Here is a 17,669-nt window from a genome sequence, read left to right on the forward strand (position 1 = left end):
TATATGACCTTAAGCAAGTTTCTTATCTTCCATAACATAGCCCACCTCTAGAAGAAGAATAATCATGGCATTTATTTCTTCTTTTCAAAATTAAATAATCAAAGTAAAGCACAGAGTAAGAATTCAGTAAATATTAAAAGTAGGTTTAATTACACAAATTTTTTTTCTCATAATGAAAGACAAATTGACTGCATACCCAAAGTATTTCAGTGTGAATAATGTTATTTCTTAAATGCATTTTACAGTGTTTCAGACATCAGGATATTTGACCCTTTAACACTTGTGCATGTGCATCATTCACTAGAATTCAGTCTTTGTTTATAGTTCTTTTTCTAGCTTCTGCTTTTAACATATAATAGCTTATTTGAAATCTTTAAAGACTTACAGATATTAGATACTCACTCAATTGGATGTGTGTTTGTGTGGGATAGTGTTTTAATTTTCTGCCAGCATCAACATTTTATTATAGTCTAAAATGACAATAACTTACACATGTAAACCAAACCACTACTGTTTGCCTGCCAGCCCTGTCAGAAACAGAGAGAGCATAATTTTTCATCAAAAATATTATCCAGAGAATTGAGTGACAGACCTCTAGCAAATTCATCCCCAAATCCCAGCTTGGCTCTACTCAAATTAGATTTTAGGTTGGGGTTGATTGAGAACATTTTCCCAGGAGCATCCTAAAAACTGTCAGATTCCAGAGCTTTTCAACTGGTGAAGTATAAGATGACACAGTTATATTGTAATTGGATTTTCTGCTTGAAGGTTAAACAATTCATTCATTCTTAACAATTTAGTGTCATTAAATTTGCTAATTTAATTTCTTTTTGCTTTTAACATTTTCTTTTTCTTACTTAAGTAATAGATGGTCACTGTAGAACAAATTGAAAATACACAAATGTACTCATAATCCAACTGCCCAGACATGGCTAATAGTAACATTTTGAAATTCTTCCCCATTTTTTATATACATGCAACGAAGTCTATTTTTGTCTATTTGTCACATCAAGTAAAAACTGCTTTATGGATTATCATTTCATTTGAAGGATATGTTAGAGATGATTAGGCTTAATATGGAAACTATATATACTACAGACACAAACTTTACTTTCAAGTAGCTTTAGAACTACCTGAAAGATGAGATAAACTACTTTTAAAGCCTACGAAACAGAAGCACATCAAGTGGCATATGAGGCTACAGTGTAGACAACTAACTCATGCCATGTATGTTAAAATACTGTAAACAGAGGAAACAATATTGCTTTACATTTGAGCTCCAAGTAAAAATAACAGAAGGTAGGCAATTGATTTGGAATTCAACTGTTCTTCACAAGACTACCCTATATACCTGAACCAGTAAGTAGTAGCAGGGACTTTAGCTTGTTTGATAGTAACTTGGAATATTTCCTAGAAAGCCTAGTAATTCATGTATGCGTATTTAAATTTATTTATTTTAAAAATGTGTTATAAACAAAAAATATAAATAATGTTTCTAGGAAAGTTATTACATTGGTTAGAATTAGTTGTAGCTGCATGCTCAGGAAAAATCAAATTAATATCAGTAAAATTCACAAGATTGTATTCTTTCAAGTAAGAAACATCAATGTCAATAGCCTAGAGCATGGTATACAGTAGCTGCAGTAGCTCCAACTATCACATCTGTATTCTCACTGACAGGCAAAGAAAAGACAACTCAGAGAAGTTGCACACTATTACTTCTAACTTTCACTGTCCATAAATGTTTCAAACAAGTCTAACTAACATGGCATTTATTCTGCTATCTCTTGCTGAGCTAAAAGAGAAGATTGGATGTTGCAGAACAGTAAAAATCTGCTACAGTCCACTTGGGTTCGCCTATCTGTTGCCCTGTCTTGTTCTGGTTGGGGAATGTGAAAAAAACTCAGCCTCACATGTATATGTGATTGAAAAATAAAAATTATTTTACTAGCCTTTTCAGATAACTGTGAGTAATCTTTGATACTTAACAAGTGATAGTTTCTTAAAGGGTAGTTGCAATGTGGAATTTGAAATCATGTCAATGTACATTTTGTACACCACACACTTTTAAGACAATAACAATGCAAAAAACAAATAATGTCTCTTATTATTATGAAAATAATTTTTACTTTGCAGATCCCCAGAAGGTCTCAGGAATCCAACATGGTGCTCAGAACCATTCATGTAGAGACAAACTTAATTTTGTCTTTAACTCAAGTCTGAATTTTAATCAGTCTTTAGCACTCAAAGACCTTATCAATTTAATTTCTGTTTAGAATATATAATTAGTTGATATTTACAACATGAAAATTTTCAATTGTCTGGAATACCTTAGTTCTATCTCATATCTGTTTATAAAACTCTCAGTTACCTACTGTGCTCAGATCTTTCTTGCAACACATTGCCAAATATCGCCAGTACTTACCTGAATCTACCATTGTTTTACAACTTCTTCCTCTACTTCCCCAAGTTTAATAAATTCATAATATATGCATCACAAACTACCACAGTTCAAAGCTTTAGAAAATGTTTTGCCACAGAAAAACATGTATTACCGCCTTTTTCAGCCTCAGTATAATTTATCTTGCCACCATTTCTTAATCACTAAGGAAAAGCCAAACTTTTCAGGTCCTGCCCTCCCCAGACACAATCAAAATAAATTATGCTGCAATAACAAAAAAAAAATAGTTCACTTGCATAAATAAACATGGGGTTATTTCTTCCTCACATTAAAAGTCAAATTTAAATCACCAAGGAGCTTCTAGTTTACATAGTCATTCAAAGACCAGGACTGGTGGATTTTCCATTTTTCTTGCTGCTGTCTCAACACTCAAAAGTGTGGTGCTGTAAGGGAGGAGAGCCCTGAGGGGCCTCACACTGGCAATTAAAAGCTTCAGCCTGGAAATGATACCCATTAACCAAACTAGATCATGTGGCTCCACTAACAACTACAATTTTTAAAAGTATAAGCATGGGCTTGTGTCTGTAATGAGAGGAATACTGGCTGTAGGGGGGACTAGAGGACATTATCTAATATTTGTCCCAACTTACAAAGATGGTTTCAACACTTTAAAACTTAATCTGTGTTCATAAATTTAACATAGTTAGGTTTCTTTTTGATTAATTCCATTATCTATTTGACAAACAAACTTAATGGATACATACATTTTATAAATATAGTGAATTAAACTTTTACCATTATGACAATTCTTAAAATCTATTAGGTATCCCAACATTCTATATAAAATATTTCATTTTAAAATCAGATGTCTAAATCAATTACCTAATCAAACAGTTGGCAATTATACTTACAAGGTTAATATCTAATAGGTCTAATTCTGTTAAACAAAATTAAAAATAGTTCTCTGACCAAAATGCAAAAATATTAGAATACAATTAGAAATAATTCCAGGTCTTCTCTAGATTTAAAAAAAAAAAATGCTAATTTTCAAAAGAAACAATTATCCCACCTCAGACTATTGGCAGACTAAGTCCATGGCTGACTTAAAGCTACTAACATGACAATATTGAACATGGACTTAGAAAGAGATGCTCAGGAGCACACTCGTAGTATTTTCACTTTACAGATACAATAGTAATAAATAACCTTAAGAGCATAAATAATAGAAAAAGCTAGAAAAATAATTAGAAAGGATGTTCTGAATTTTTCACGAAACAGGTAATTTTTATTACCTGTTTTTATATAATTTAATTGTATATTTATGTAACTTCTGAAATGACTGTGTTTAACAATGGGCTTGCAAAATTCCTAACATTATAGCATTTGGTTCTCCATGTTACGTGGGCCAGCTCCAGCACGTCACTTAATTACAGGAACAATGGTTGCTACAGGGACGGGTGCCCGGGAAGCCCTGCCCACTTTGCTCACACAAGGCTAGCAGTCAGTTTTCTACTGCTCAGACTTGGTTGGAAAATCTTCCTTTGCAAAATATGGGTCCTCTTAGGGGAAAGACCTAAACATACTGAATCAGAGGTTCTTCTACTAAATAACCTAGCTAGATTATTCCATTTGAAGCTCACAACCAAAAGATGCCTTTCCAGAGCTAGAGATTCTAGTCATTTTAGTCCTTTCAAGTATAAGCAAACAAGCGAGAGTTCACAGGACCTAAGAAGCGCAGTTCACATAAAAGAACAATCAAAAAAAGAGAAAAAAGAAAGCGAGAGGAAGCATAACTCTGCAGGATTAAGAAAATGCCCCCCCCCAAAATTCTCTGCACTATCATTAGGATTCTCAAAAATAAGAGATGCCATGACAACCATGACAAAAAGTGCAGAATATTACATAATATAGAGTATGCTAACTATAGTTCACAGTACCGGTTGTATATGCAAAAATTGTTAAGAGAGTAGATCTTAAAAATTCTCATCACAACAACAACAAAACTTCATGACTATGTGCGATGATGGATGTTAACTAGACTTATTGCAATGATTATTTCATAACATATACAAATATCAAATCGTATTTGATATTTGATATTAGGTTGTACACACGAAACTAATATGTTATATGTCAATTTTATCTCAATTTTAAAATAATAGGATATTATTAGAGAGTAATGTTCAGGATATTTAAGGAAAAAAACTCCTAGAAATTCAACACACTGACAGAAATGTAAATAAATAAAAGTTAGAAGGAATTTACTAGTCAGAGAAAATAGAACAAAATCACAAAGAAAGATAAAAGGTAATGCATGTGTGTATGGTCTTGGTGGTGGTGGTGGTTTCATGGATGTATACAAATCTCCAAACTCATTGAATTATATACATTAAGTATGTATTGCTTTTACATGCCAATTATATCTCAATAAAATGTTTTTTTAAATGAGGAAAGATCAATCCAAGAAGTTCAATATTCAGATAAGATAACTTCCAGAAAAAGTCATTGGAGAAAAAAGAAAAGATGAAATATGTTTAGGAAATTTTCCTGGAAATAAAGCACAGTGTATTTTAAATATAAAGAGCCCTAAGTATTCCAAGCATAGTATATGAACATTTAATACAAAACTGAATACATTTATTAAATTTTAGAACAATGGGGAAGTTACAAATACCAATTTTTTAAAGATTTTATTTATTTAATTTTAAAGAGAGGAAGGGAGGGAGAAAGACCAAAGAGAAAAATCTCTTGGTTGTCTCTCATGTGTCCCCAACTCGGGATTTGGTCTGCAAACTAGGCAGGTGCCCTGACCAGGAATGAAATAAGCAACCGCTTTTTTTTTTTTAAAGATTTATTTATTCTTAGAGAGAGGGGAAGGAGGGAGAAAGAGAGGGAGAGAAACATCAATGTGTAAAAGAAACATTCATCAGTTTTCTCTTTCACACGTCCTGACAAGGACCAGCCTGCAACTCAGGCATATGTCTTGAGGACCAATGACCTTTCACTTTGTAGGACAATGCCCAACCCACTGATCAACGCCAATCAGGGCTCAAATATCATTTTTTTAAATTAAAAAAATGTATAATTTAAAAGGTCAGTTATCATACCAGCTATAGACCTAACAAAAACACTTGAAACTGTAAGACAATAGAAAAGGAACTTTAAAAATCTAAAGGAATATTGTATAGAATCCCAAATTCTCTACTCAACCAAAGCTATCCAGCCAGCTAATCGATCCAGTGTTATTGTCATGTGCTCAAGGATTTAAAAAATTTCATTCCCGTATTTTTTTTGTTCCTCAGGAAGGTGATGTTTGACTTACATTGTCAACATAAGGGAACAACATGCAAAAGAGTCCATACTAGAAACAATACCTAGCACAGGGCAAAATGAGCGAGATGCTCCAGGAAGAAGGCAAAGATTGACCCTCGGATGACAGAAACGCACCAGCATAGGAGTAGAGTCACTCTGCAGCAAGTCAGAAAGCTGGGCAGGGATGGCTTCAGGGAGATAAAATGCCCAGCACAACTAATCTGCCTGAACATTTAAAGGGGGATGTAGACAGCTTTCTACGTGTTTATATTTGAATCAATTGAATCAATAATAAGCACATAGAAAATCAAGCAAATTTTTCTTTTTTTTTAAAAAGTGGTACAGAAATAAACAATCCATCAAGACTCAACTATGAGAGCATTTACATACTCATAAGAATGTAAACAACAGTTATAAGTATTATCAAATTATTGCTATATTAGGAGAATGGAAATGGGAAGTATGAATGGATATGGTGGGACAGAATCACAGAGAAGATTATTTTCTAATGGGAAGTGAATAGATGACATTTAAAACTAAATAAACAAAAAGTAGCAATGTTATTTAACACTTTATTTTGAACCACTGAAGTAAATAACAAAAATAGCAACCTAGAAGAAATGAGAGTGGATTTTCCCTAGTACAAATATTAATGCAATTGTAAATAAAATCTCAATAATATTTGAAAGATAATGGGATGAGGTCAACAAAATGATTTAAAGTTGTCAAATAATACTTAGAATTATAAAAAAATTTTGAAATAGAAATTAAATGTACTTGCACACCAGAGAGTAAAATATTTGCTCAATTTTCAGTAATTTATACATTATAGTTCTGTCCCAAAATTCAGAACAGTGACACTGAATAAAAAGGATCAGCAATACACATTAGACCTTAACAGTTAATTAAGGAATAATAAAAAAAAAAATGGAGTCACTGTAGACAAGCTACTAAATTAGTAAAGTCAAGTTAGGTTGAAGTATGAGAAAACTGTTCTATTCTTGTTGTTATTAACATGGGAACTTAGCTCTCTAACTTTCCAGTCTTGTGTCAATGCCTAGATGAATGTTTGGACATACACCAGATTCCAGATAACACTCTGATTAACTCCTGAAAAACTAAGAAAACAATGTTCATGTATCCAGACCATATGACATCCATTATTCAGACCACCTGTCACCTAGAGTAGGGGCCCCCAACCTCCCTCCTCCCCATGCATTGTGGTCACCCGGGCATTACCACTGGAGCTCTGCCTCCTGTCTCCCACCCTTACTCCACTCAGTGGAAAAATTGTCTTCCACAAAACCGGTCCCTGGTGCCAAAAAGTTTTGAGGACCTCTGATCTAGAGGATTTCCATCTCAGATCAATCCAGAGGCTAAGAATGCAGGCCAAATTCTTCTCAAGAATGACTTATTAACTATAAGAATGCTCAGCGTTTTTTTGTTTTTGTTGTTGTTGGTTTTTTTGTTTTGTTTTGTTTTTTGTTTTTTTTTTTTGCTTCATAGCAGTCTAGATACTGCTTAGCTGCGCTTCTGGGCTACAAACATAAGACACTTCATTATATCTTTATCATTTGTTTCTAGCCAAAGCCTCCAGATTCATTGACAGTCAAAGCAATAATATAGGATGAAGATATTTTGTGTTACTGATGAAATGTAAAATTAGACAATGAATATTTCTGTGATAGCAACTTGAAGTGGAAAAATAAGCGCAATATGTAACTTGTACAACATACCAAAATGATTAATTATAAAAATAAAACCATGCAATATTTAAGATAAACCATTATTCAATATTTATTCACCAGGTGAAAAAGATATTTCTATGTATAATATGAAAAAACCAGAATGAACTAATAATTTTAACTAAAAAAATGAAATACTGTATGTTAAAAAATGTCATAAATACAATAAATTTTCTTTTACAAACTGCCAAAATCTTGGAACAGCCAGAAAACATTAGTATGTAGTTTATTTAAAATATATAAAATTTTAGAAGTGATAGTACTTAGATTGTAATAATTTCTCCAATATCTATTTAATAAAAATTATTCCACTCCTATCATAATGGCCTAAGAATATAAAACATATAAATTTTGAAAGTTGTTCAGATCTGTTAGAACTTTGTCTTAGAAAAGGTTAGCAGTGACTATATCTAATACATACACACAGTAACTAAATTTGCATCAATAAATATAGTATCTTTCCTACCCTTAGTTTTGATTCTGAATATGAAAGCTTACATGTAACTTCTAAAATCTTTTTTCTGAGTGTGTGGTAAAATATACATAACACAAAATAATACATCTTAACCATTTTAAGTGTACAAGTCAGTGGCATTAATTATACCCTCAATATTGTACAACCATCACCAGTATCCACCTGCAAAATTGTTTTACCATTCCAAAGAGAAACCCCATAACCATTAAACAGTAATTTCTCACTCACTATCCCCCCAGGCCCTGGGAACCACTAATCTACTTTCTAATTCTACGAATCTATAAGTTTCTAGGTACTTCATATAAGTGGAATCATACAATATTTGTACTTTTGTGTCTGGCTTATTTCAGTTAGAATAATGTCTTTAAGTTTCATTGATATTATGGCATATATCAAAATTTTATTCCTTTTTTGAAGTGAGATAATATTGCACTGCATGTATATACCATATTTCATTTATCCAATTTATCCATCAATGGGCATGTGTGTTCTTTACTCTTAAATACTGAATCTTAAAATAGCCTCTTAACTATTTTAGCTTCATAGTTATTTTATTTGTACATGTTTAAAATTTTTAATATTTTGTACCCTACTGCTATAGTGAACATAATAGTACTTATTCTAACCTCTTGAGTTTATTAAAGTATAAATGTTTTTATTAACCTCCACTTACCAAAAAAAAAAAAGCATCAATTAGAGTTTTCTAAATATAAATGTTATATTTAGGGAATTCTTTTATGTGGAGATGCAAATTTCAAAATATAAAGCAATAAAAACTGCATATATCATTATATTATTTAGAATATAAACTTTAAAATGAAGGATCTCAAAATGCTATTAAGGTAAAGCATTATTCTTATAGACAGAAGCATTTTGTGAGCATATACAGTGGTAATGAACTGTTTATTCTCTAATTACATGAAGAATCACAACTACCAAAAAAATGATATTTCAAAAATGCCAAGCTAAATTTTTGTTTGCCTTGCAGTAAAAAGAATCTGTATATGTTATAATTGGAATCCTGATTTGTTTCCTATTAAAAGAATTTCACAAACACAGTGCTAAATATATCCAAAGACTAAAAAAGAATATAAATATGCAATTGTCATTCAAATTAATGATGTAATTTAAGTTAAAAAAATATTTATTGCATATGGAAATTTTCTCTAAACATATGGGCTGAGAAGAATGGGGTATAAAACAGAATTAATTTCTGCTGCTCAAATTAAATAGTATGGTCATAATTTTTTTCTAAATGCATTTATGAAAAGTGACTTCAGACCTTAATGAAAAGTTTTCTTTTTATTTCTTATTTTTATCTTACGAAAATGGAAGATCATTAAGACTTTAGTTATTGGTAGTTTATATAAATAGATTGATGCCAATTTTTAATAAGTATTTGGTCAAACACTACAAAATTACACTTTTATTTGACCTCATCAGCACCTGCATTTTCCCAATTCTTTAAAGTTGTTAATTATATCTGTCAGCATTGGACTATTTTATCATTCCTTTCTACCAAGTTCTACAGGTTAGTCTATTATTTCAGCCGTTGTCTTAACACTGCTGTTCACCAAAGAACAAAGACAAAAAAGAAAAACCATTTAGGCTGCAATCAAGAATAAAAAGCATTTGTTTGAGCTAAAAGGATTGTCATCTAAGAGATGCAGATTCAGGTAGCAGCTCCACCTGCATTCTGGGGAAGAAAAAGAAAGCCTTAGCTTATTGAAGTCAAAACCACAAGTTTGTATCAAAAGAATCTTTTTCCGTTGATTGTCTAGCATGGAGTCATCACTAGTTCAAAAAGGATTGGTCAAATCCCAATGGTGAGATTCTGAGGTAAGCCAGTTCCAGGATGTGCTTCTATAGCAAACATGAAAGTCCAAGCGGTCAAGCTTCATTTAGTTCCTCTGTGTCAGTAAAGGATACTGGCTGATGAACCAGATTGACTCCTTTCAAGATAAGGAATATAGATGGTTTTGTCGCTATGGTGAGAAGTTCAGGATGTGGTCTCACAGCTGGTTCAAAAGTTTATAGGTGGGATAAGCATAGGGCAAATTTTTCATAACCTCCAGTTTCCATTTTAGTTCCTTTGACATAAGTGACTTTATCCAGGCAATTTCCCTTCACACTGACCAAGCTTTGTCTCCAATGGTTTTTATTTCTTTTTCACGTGAGGTCTTTTGTTTTTCTGGAATATTTATTCTGTGATACCGGATCTCATAATCATTGTCTTTTTTGTTTGTTTTTTTCTTGTATTATTACTGCAATTCTGATGATTGAATTAAATTTCCCTTGTTTTATCTCTTTCCATGAGTTAAACATAGTTTTACAATTTATTTTCTAACTTGCCATTTTGTTCTTTGTCCAATTTTCTGTTTATTAAGCTACTTTTTATGTTTTGTGATCACACTTTTTATTTAAGGGAAATCTTTCTAAATGTCAAGATTGGGTTTTTTGTTTTATATTTTCTGATTTTTGGCATACATATGTTCTTCCTTACTTAATCTTAATGCAGTATTTAATATGGATCCCTCCAAAATGTTATGTTATTTGTAGAGACATTGATTTTCATTTTTTATATTAATTCTCTTTTATTGTCTTTATTCTCCTCACTATATTGAGTATAGCACAGTATAGTAATTTTCCTCAGTTTCTTAATCCTGACCAAAGAGCATGTCTTTTTCTATAATTTAGAGTGGAACTATGTTCACTCAGGATTTTATATAGTTGCTTTAAAAATATTCAGCCACACATGAATGGAAAAGTGGATAATAGGTCTACCCTTGCCCTACTATGCCTACCAAAAGAAGACTGAGAGAAAGCCCTAAGTCAGGATCATTATGAGTGATCTCAGAAATCTGTATGCATCCCAGGAGTATGGCTAGTGTGAATAGTGTTCTTCTCTGACATTTTACATTCTACTCTTGCTCTGCACCATGATATGTTAAAATCCAGTTTTAATGACACTATACCATGTTCTCTCCATACAGGGAAAATATGAACATCCAAGCTTATTTACACAAGTAATAAATGAATATTGTTCCGAAGACGAAAGGGGGGCAATCAAAAATACATATAAAAATAAATATCTCTACTCTATCTTTTCCATACTAACACATTCATTCCCTCTTCAGAGAAGGCTACTGCAATTGCTTTATTTTGTATTATTCTAGGCTTGTTTCTGTTTCTTCTATATTCCTTTTCTAATGGTTTTATAAGTCCATTTATATGCCATTGGCTTCCAAATTTTTCCTCAGTCATAACTCCTAAAAATTGCCTTATGCAAGGTGGATACTCAATAAATATTTACTGAATGGATTTTACACATAGTACAACAAGTAATGTGTATATATATATATTTCCTTCAAATTTATTTTCTATTTAGCAACATATTCTGAAAATCTTTCTGTTAGTATATATTGATCTTACCCTACTTGTTATTCTTAACTATCTGTAGTATTTCACTTCTTGAATAATTCTTGTTGCTAGGCACTTCATGGCTTTTATTTTTTGCTATTACAGCTGATCTTACAGTGACTAGTCTTATACATATAGTCTTCTGCACATATGTTCTTATACATGTATTTCTTCAGGGAAAATACTGAGAAGTGAATTGCTGGAAGATAAAGTGTTCAATTTTCTATATAAATCTTCATCTCATTTTAATACAAGCTTATAATTTTAAAAATGTTGTGATGTGCACCTGATTCTGAGGAAATAAAAGCTCTAGACTTGTGCATCTGCAGCATGTATATTTATAAAGAAATTTTATAAAATATACTACCAAAATTATCTTGAAATTGAGAAGGCTGTTCTTTTATATGTAATAAAAACTTTTAATAAAAGTGAAATAGAAAAAGTGGGCCAAAACCACCAATAAGTCAGTGTGTTATATATTTTTACTGAATAACATTATTTTTAAATTATGCTGAAATGTCAACAGGAACAGAGATAGAAAAGATCATTAAATGATGGGGGGACAAAACAAACTAGGACGGTTCATCTTCTGATTCAAAAATTTACTGCAGTATTATACTGGGGATCATAAAGTTCTTTATAATTTATGATATAAGTGAAAAGACAGGAAATAAAGATAATGACAAGTTTTATTCAAAATCCCAAGTGTCCTCGATGTGCTACACATCTTTCATCCTATGAGTTACAGTTTAATAACAGACATAGATTTTTAAATAATTTCTTCAAGTTAATAATGCAACCTCTTTCATATGTGTTACATTACTAGCCATAAAAAGTGATATTGAGTAAATTTGACTTATTAAGGGAAGAAAATATTCTATTCATTTAGGATGGTTTTTAACATGGATGACTAAATAAGAATATAATGTTTAATGCTATTAAATCAGTTACCCCACCTCACTTTTTCTCTCTGAATGTGGAAAGCAAGCTATGGATTCAAAGTAAATGTTGACCAAGAAGGGCTGTGACTGGGAATGGCCAAGAGCAAACCTTGGGGTGCAGTGCCTAACAGAGAGGAGGAGCACCCAGCCCAGGTGTGAAAACTGGACCTGAGGGTCCGTGTACACGAGAGGTTTAAAAATTAAACACACGCAACACAAACACACACCAAAACAAAACACAGTAGATCTTTATCTTAGCAGCTGCATAGAACAGGATGGCAAGAAAACAGTAAACTTGCATTATAACATGTTAATTTGGGAATTAGGAAAATTAACTCCACAAAGAGGCTGATGCCTGGCCAACTTTTCTGCATCCTAATTGTACTTAACTTTTTTTTTTTTTTTTTTTTTTTTGCCAGGAACAAATGCCTAAATGTGACTGACTTGATACCTCTAAATGAAAGTAAATTAAAGTAAATGTTAAAAGTGGAAAGTTGGGAAGAGTATCAAACAACTTCTTTCACAATCATTTTTGGTAACTGAGAATGCCGTTGCTATAGTTGACATTATTTTATGCTTTAGATTTATGTCCCTTTCCAAGTTTTCATTAAAGTCTTAATCTCAGTGAAAAAGGTGGGATAAACCAGTTTAAAAGGCACTAGAATTTAGACTTCAGCCTCACATACATGTCCCTATTTAAAGCTTGCTAAATTTCATTTTTTATCTCTGTAATATATCTGGTTTTCAGTTTGTCAGGGAAAATGAACTTATCCACTTCTCCAGCAAACATTCTTGATGTACATTTTATATGTTTACCTTACAAAATTGGCAGCACTTTGAAAATATATAGAGGCTATGTGTTTTCCTGTCCCACAAGAGTTCAATGCACTTCTTTTTAACTCTGAACTCTTACTTCCAGATTCTTTTATTGTTGTTGTTAACAATTTCCAAGCAACTGGGTTTGTCAGGTACATTGCGCAATTTACTTCATGAGTTAATGTTAAAAATGCATACGTAAGGTGTGTATTAATCATAACATCTTCACTAAAGCTATTACAAATTAATTATTTATTTTTAAAAAGAATATATTTCATAATCCACTTTAAAGTGACATTACTCATAATAGTGTCTGGAAAGGTTATATATTTGAAAATATATTTTTAATATACTCAAAATATATAAAGTAGGATTTTGGAATGAATAAGTCTCAAAACCTTGGTAAAGACAAAAATTAAAAATGAGACAATTTTTTTTTCTGTTGAAAATAGGGAAAGAGACTTATTTCTCCTCAGAACATTTTAGAAATTTTGTGTTTTCTCTCTTTGAAATGTATGTGAATCATTTTGAATACTATATATGCCTTTTGTCAGCTGAAGAACCTCAGAATGTCCTTCTCAAGGACCTAGGAAACACTTCTTTTAAATCTAAGTATCTAGAGAGATAGTGCTCTTATCTTCCTTTATGTGGAAATGTATTAAGCTAACTTCAGCAGGCTCCTCATTGCAAGTTGTCAAATTACCTCCTATCCTAAGGAGACCAATTTGAGTTTGTTTATTGTTTTTTCATGTGGTTAAAGTCAAATAGTTAATACACAGGTATCAGGAAAGTGTTCAGTCTTTCTGACTCCACCTTGTTCAAGCCTGCTTTGTTTCCATGGCCTCCAGGCTAATAGCATCTGCTTAGTTTTGCAAATAAACATGTTTACCACTGGAAGAATTCTGCTTTAAGAGTTGAGGAAAGTATGTATTGTTTCCAAAGATTTACAGGAAACTTCTGAATAAACTCACATCAACTAGCACAATCTTCCTGGACCCCTTCTGGCACCTAGATGTCTGTGGTGGTCAATCAATTCTTGACCTGCCCATTTCCTCTTCCCTTGATATAAAAGAAATCTGAACTCTGTACTTTCTTAAGGTGGATGTGAGGTACCACTCTCTCCCATCTTCTTGGTTGGTGCCTTCTCGGTCAATAAAACTTTCTTTATTCCAAAATCTGAGGTTTTGAGATTTGGCCTTTCAGAGTGTCAAGAACACAGACTTTGGACCAATATCATACATGTCACTCTAATTATCAAGTAATTAGGATAAATTATGTGTCACCATTTGTGCTCTCAAGGCCTCTTCTCAAAGACCAGTTATTGTTTACCTTGAGAACATTTATGTATAGCAGGTTCCCCTTATCTGAAGGGGGTGTATTCCAAGATCCCCAGTGGATACCTGAAAACTTGGATAGTACCAAACTCAATATATACTATTTGTCTCTATACATACACACCTAAATACTAATGACAAAGTTTAATTAATAAATTAGCCACATTAAGAGATTAACAACAATAACAATAATAAAATAGAACAATTACAAAAATACTATTAAAATAAAAGTTATGTGAATATGGTCTCTCACTCTCTCAGCAAGGAAACACTGTGCAAAGGGATCATTCATATCTCTGGCAGGACAGAGTGTGACAATGGGAGTTCATCTTGACAGAAAGGTACACAATTTAAAACTTACGGCTTATGTATTTCTGAAATTTTCTATTTAATATTGTGAAAAACAGTATAAACAGAACAACTTTACAACTTTCTTTTTAAGGTGGATGTGAGGTTGAAACATCCATCCTGGAGGAACTGACTTACACGTCTTACTCCTCAAACCTTGGGAAGATTAAAACTGGGCAAAATAACTTTTGGTCTAAGCCTAAAGCAGCACTGCAACTCAAACAACTGTTTGCCAAGGTAACAAGAAAGTATATATTATAACTACCAGGCTGAAGATTAAAAATATTCTTTAGAATTAACATCCCTATATTAGATTATGTACACCCATAGAAATGCCTTTCTTCTATTTACGTAACTGATCCCCTTCTCTTTCTCATAAATACCCCGTGCCTTTGTCTCATAATTGGAACACTACTTGGGTTTCTGCCTAAATCAGTGCATCTAAAGTAGCTGTTCTTTTGAATCTCAAATAAATGCTTGTTGTTCCTCAGTTTATTTTCAGGTTAACAATATTTTCAGACCAGTTGACATGGGTAACTGAAACTGCAGAAAGTGCAACGACAAATAAGGAGGGACATCTGTAATGGGTTTTGCCTGGTTGGCTATATAAGAAGGTGAGATTTGTCTTTGAAATCTCTTAATGTGATGTGCATCACATTCTTATTTAATGTTAATTAAAAAATAGAAATAAACTCAAGATGGATAAAAGATTTAAAGGTAAGTTGCAACACCATGAAAATCCTATAGGAAAACATAGGCAGGAAACACTCAGATATCCCACGCAGCAATATTTTCACCAATATGTCCCCTAGAGCAATGGACATAAAGGAAAGAATAAATAGATTGGACTTCATCAAAATAAGAAGCTTCTGTATGGCTAAAGAAAACATCAGTGAAATGAAAAGAAAGCCAACCATATGGGAAAATATATTTGCCAATGATACCTTAGACAGGGGTTTGATATCCAAAATATATGAAGAACTCCCATGTCTCCACTCCCGGAAGACAAACAATCCAATTAAAAAAATGAGCAAAGGACCTAAACAGACACTTCTCCAATGAGGACATATACAGGGCCCAGAGACATATAAAAGGATGCTCATCATCACTAGTCATCAGAGAAACGCAAATTAAAACCACAATGAGATACCACTTCACACTGGTCAGAATGGCCATCATAAATAAATCAATAAACAACGGGTGCTGGTAAAGTTGTGGAGAAAAGGGAATCCTATTCCACTGTTGGTGAGAGTACAGACTGGGGCAGCCACTGTGGAAAACAGTGTGGAATTTCCTCAAAAAGCTAAAAATGGAACTGCCTTTTTACCTGGCAATTCTGCTGCTAAGATTATACCCTAAGATACCCTAAATACCATATGATCTCACTTATAAGTGGAACCTAACCAGCAAAGCAAGCAGGCAAGGAAAATATGACTAACAATGTTGAAAGAAAGAAGAAACCAACAGGGATGGGAGGGAGGGAGGGAGCAGGGTAGCCGGGAGGGGCAGGGTCAGATCAGGGAACAGGTGTGAAGGACGTATGGATGCAGTCAAGGTGGGGAAGGATTGAGGAGGGGAGGTGGGGATGGGTGGGGCAAGGGAAAGTGTTGGCAGGTAAATGGAGACAAATGTATTGAAACAATAAATAAATAAATAGGTAAGTAAATAAATCTTCCTAAAAAGAAAATAAAGAAATTGAATTGGATTTAAAAGATGTCAAAGTTCAGTATGAACTATAACATGTGTCCATATATTTTTTCATACAAAATAAAACAAAAAAATGCTATAAAAAGCCAAAAAGATAGAATATGGAATTATAAAAAAAGTGGAAGGAGATTAATTTCAAACTATAAAGGATGTGGAAATTAGAAAAGTTGGTCAGGAAAGGAGAAATTAAGTGGAGTCTCTAAATATAGAGAATGTGGAGGCATGAATAAACAGGATATACAGAGGAAATTCTAGGTTTAGAGGACAGCATGGAAAAAAGGTGGAGTGAAAAGCTTGACTGTAAATAAGAAACAGCAAAATATCCAATTAGTCCAAAGGAGATACATGGAAGAGTAAATTAATAGGAGCAAATATTGAAAGATAAGCTGTAGGATGAATGCCAATATAATGTTAAAAAAACTAAACTAAAATAAAATAAAACTGTTTTCTTTCTCTACCACTTCTCGTACAGAAGTTTTATGGATTGGGAGAAGATTTTGTATTTTTAATTGTATTTCTCCAACAACTTCACCATAATGAAACCTCTTCCTTCCTAATTTTTTTCAAGTAGAATTTTTCTATTGCCTTCTAAACTGCTGTGGCCCTTATGTACTTTATACACTTTTAAAGGAGGTCTAATTTCTTCAGATTATAAAAGACATGATGCACCCATATTTTTTCCCTCCATTTTCTTGCCTACTGGCTCCTCGTGTTCTTTCATTTAGAGCGGTCAGCATCTGAGGGTTCATTTTGCCAGAACTGGCTGGCCTACAACCCTGGAGCTCTTCCTTGAAGGGTGCATCCCTCGGGGCAGCATTAACCAATGACTGGTGAGTGTGAAGCATAAAAAAGACTGCAGCTTCCTGGCCCCCAGAGCAAGAAAATTCTGAGGTGCAATCACCCTGTTTCTGGAGCTCCCTCATAGGGTCAAGTTGAGGAAACTTTGTTCAGTATGGCATCCTTGACATCTACTTGTATTCCCAGGCCCACTGTCCTAGTTACCGGTCAGCATTTCCTGGGGACATTCTTAATAATAAACAAATTCTCTTCTCAGTGTCTGGAGAAATTAACCTAGGACATTATCTTCACTTTCATTCATGGTTTTAGCACCGAGACAGATTCCCTCTTGCCGCATCCACCGCTCTCCCAAACTCCTCCTGAGGGGTGACT

Source organism: Pteronotus mesoamericanus, unplaced genomic scaffold (genome assembly GCF_021234165.1).
Source record: "Pteronotus mesoamericanus isolate MK-2021 breed Mesoamerican mustached bat unplaced genomic scaffold, CSHL_Meso_final scaffold_45, whole genome shotgun sequence".
Classification (NCBI taxonomy): domain Eukaryota; kingdom Metazoa; phylum Chordata; class Mammalia; order Chiroptera; family Mormoopidae; genus Pteronotus; species Pteronotus mesoamericanus.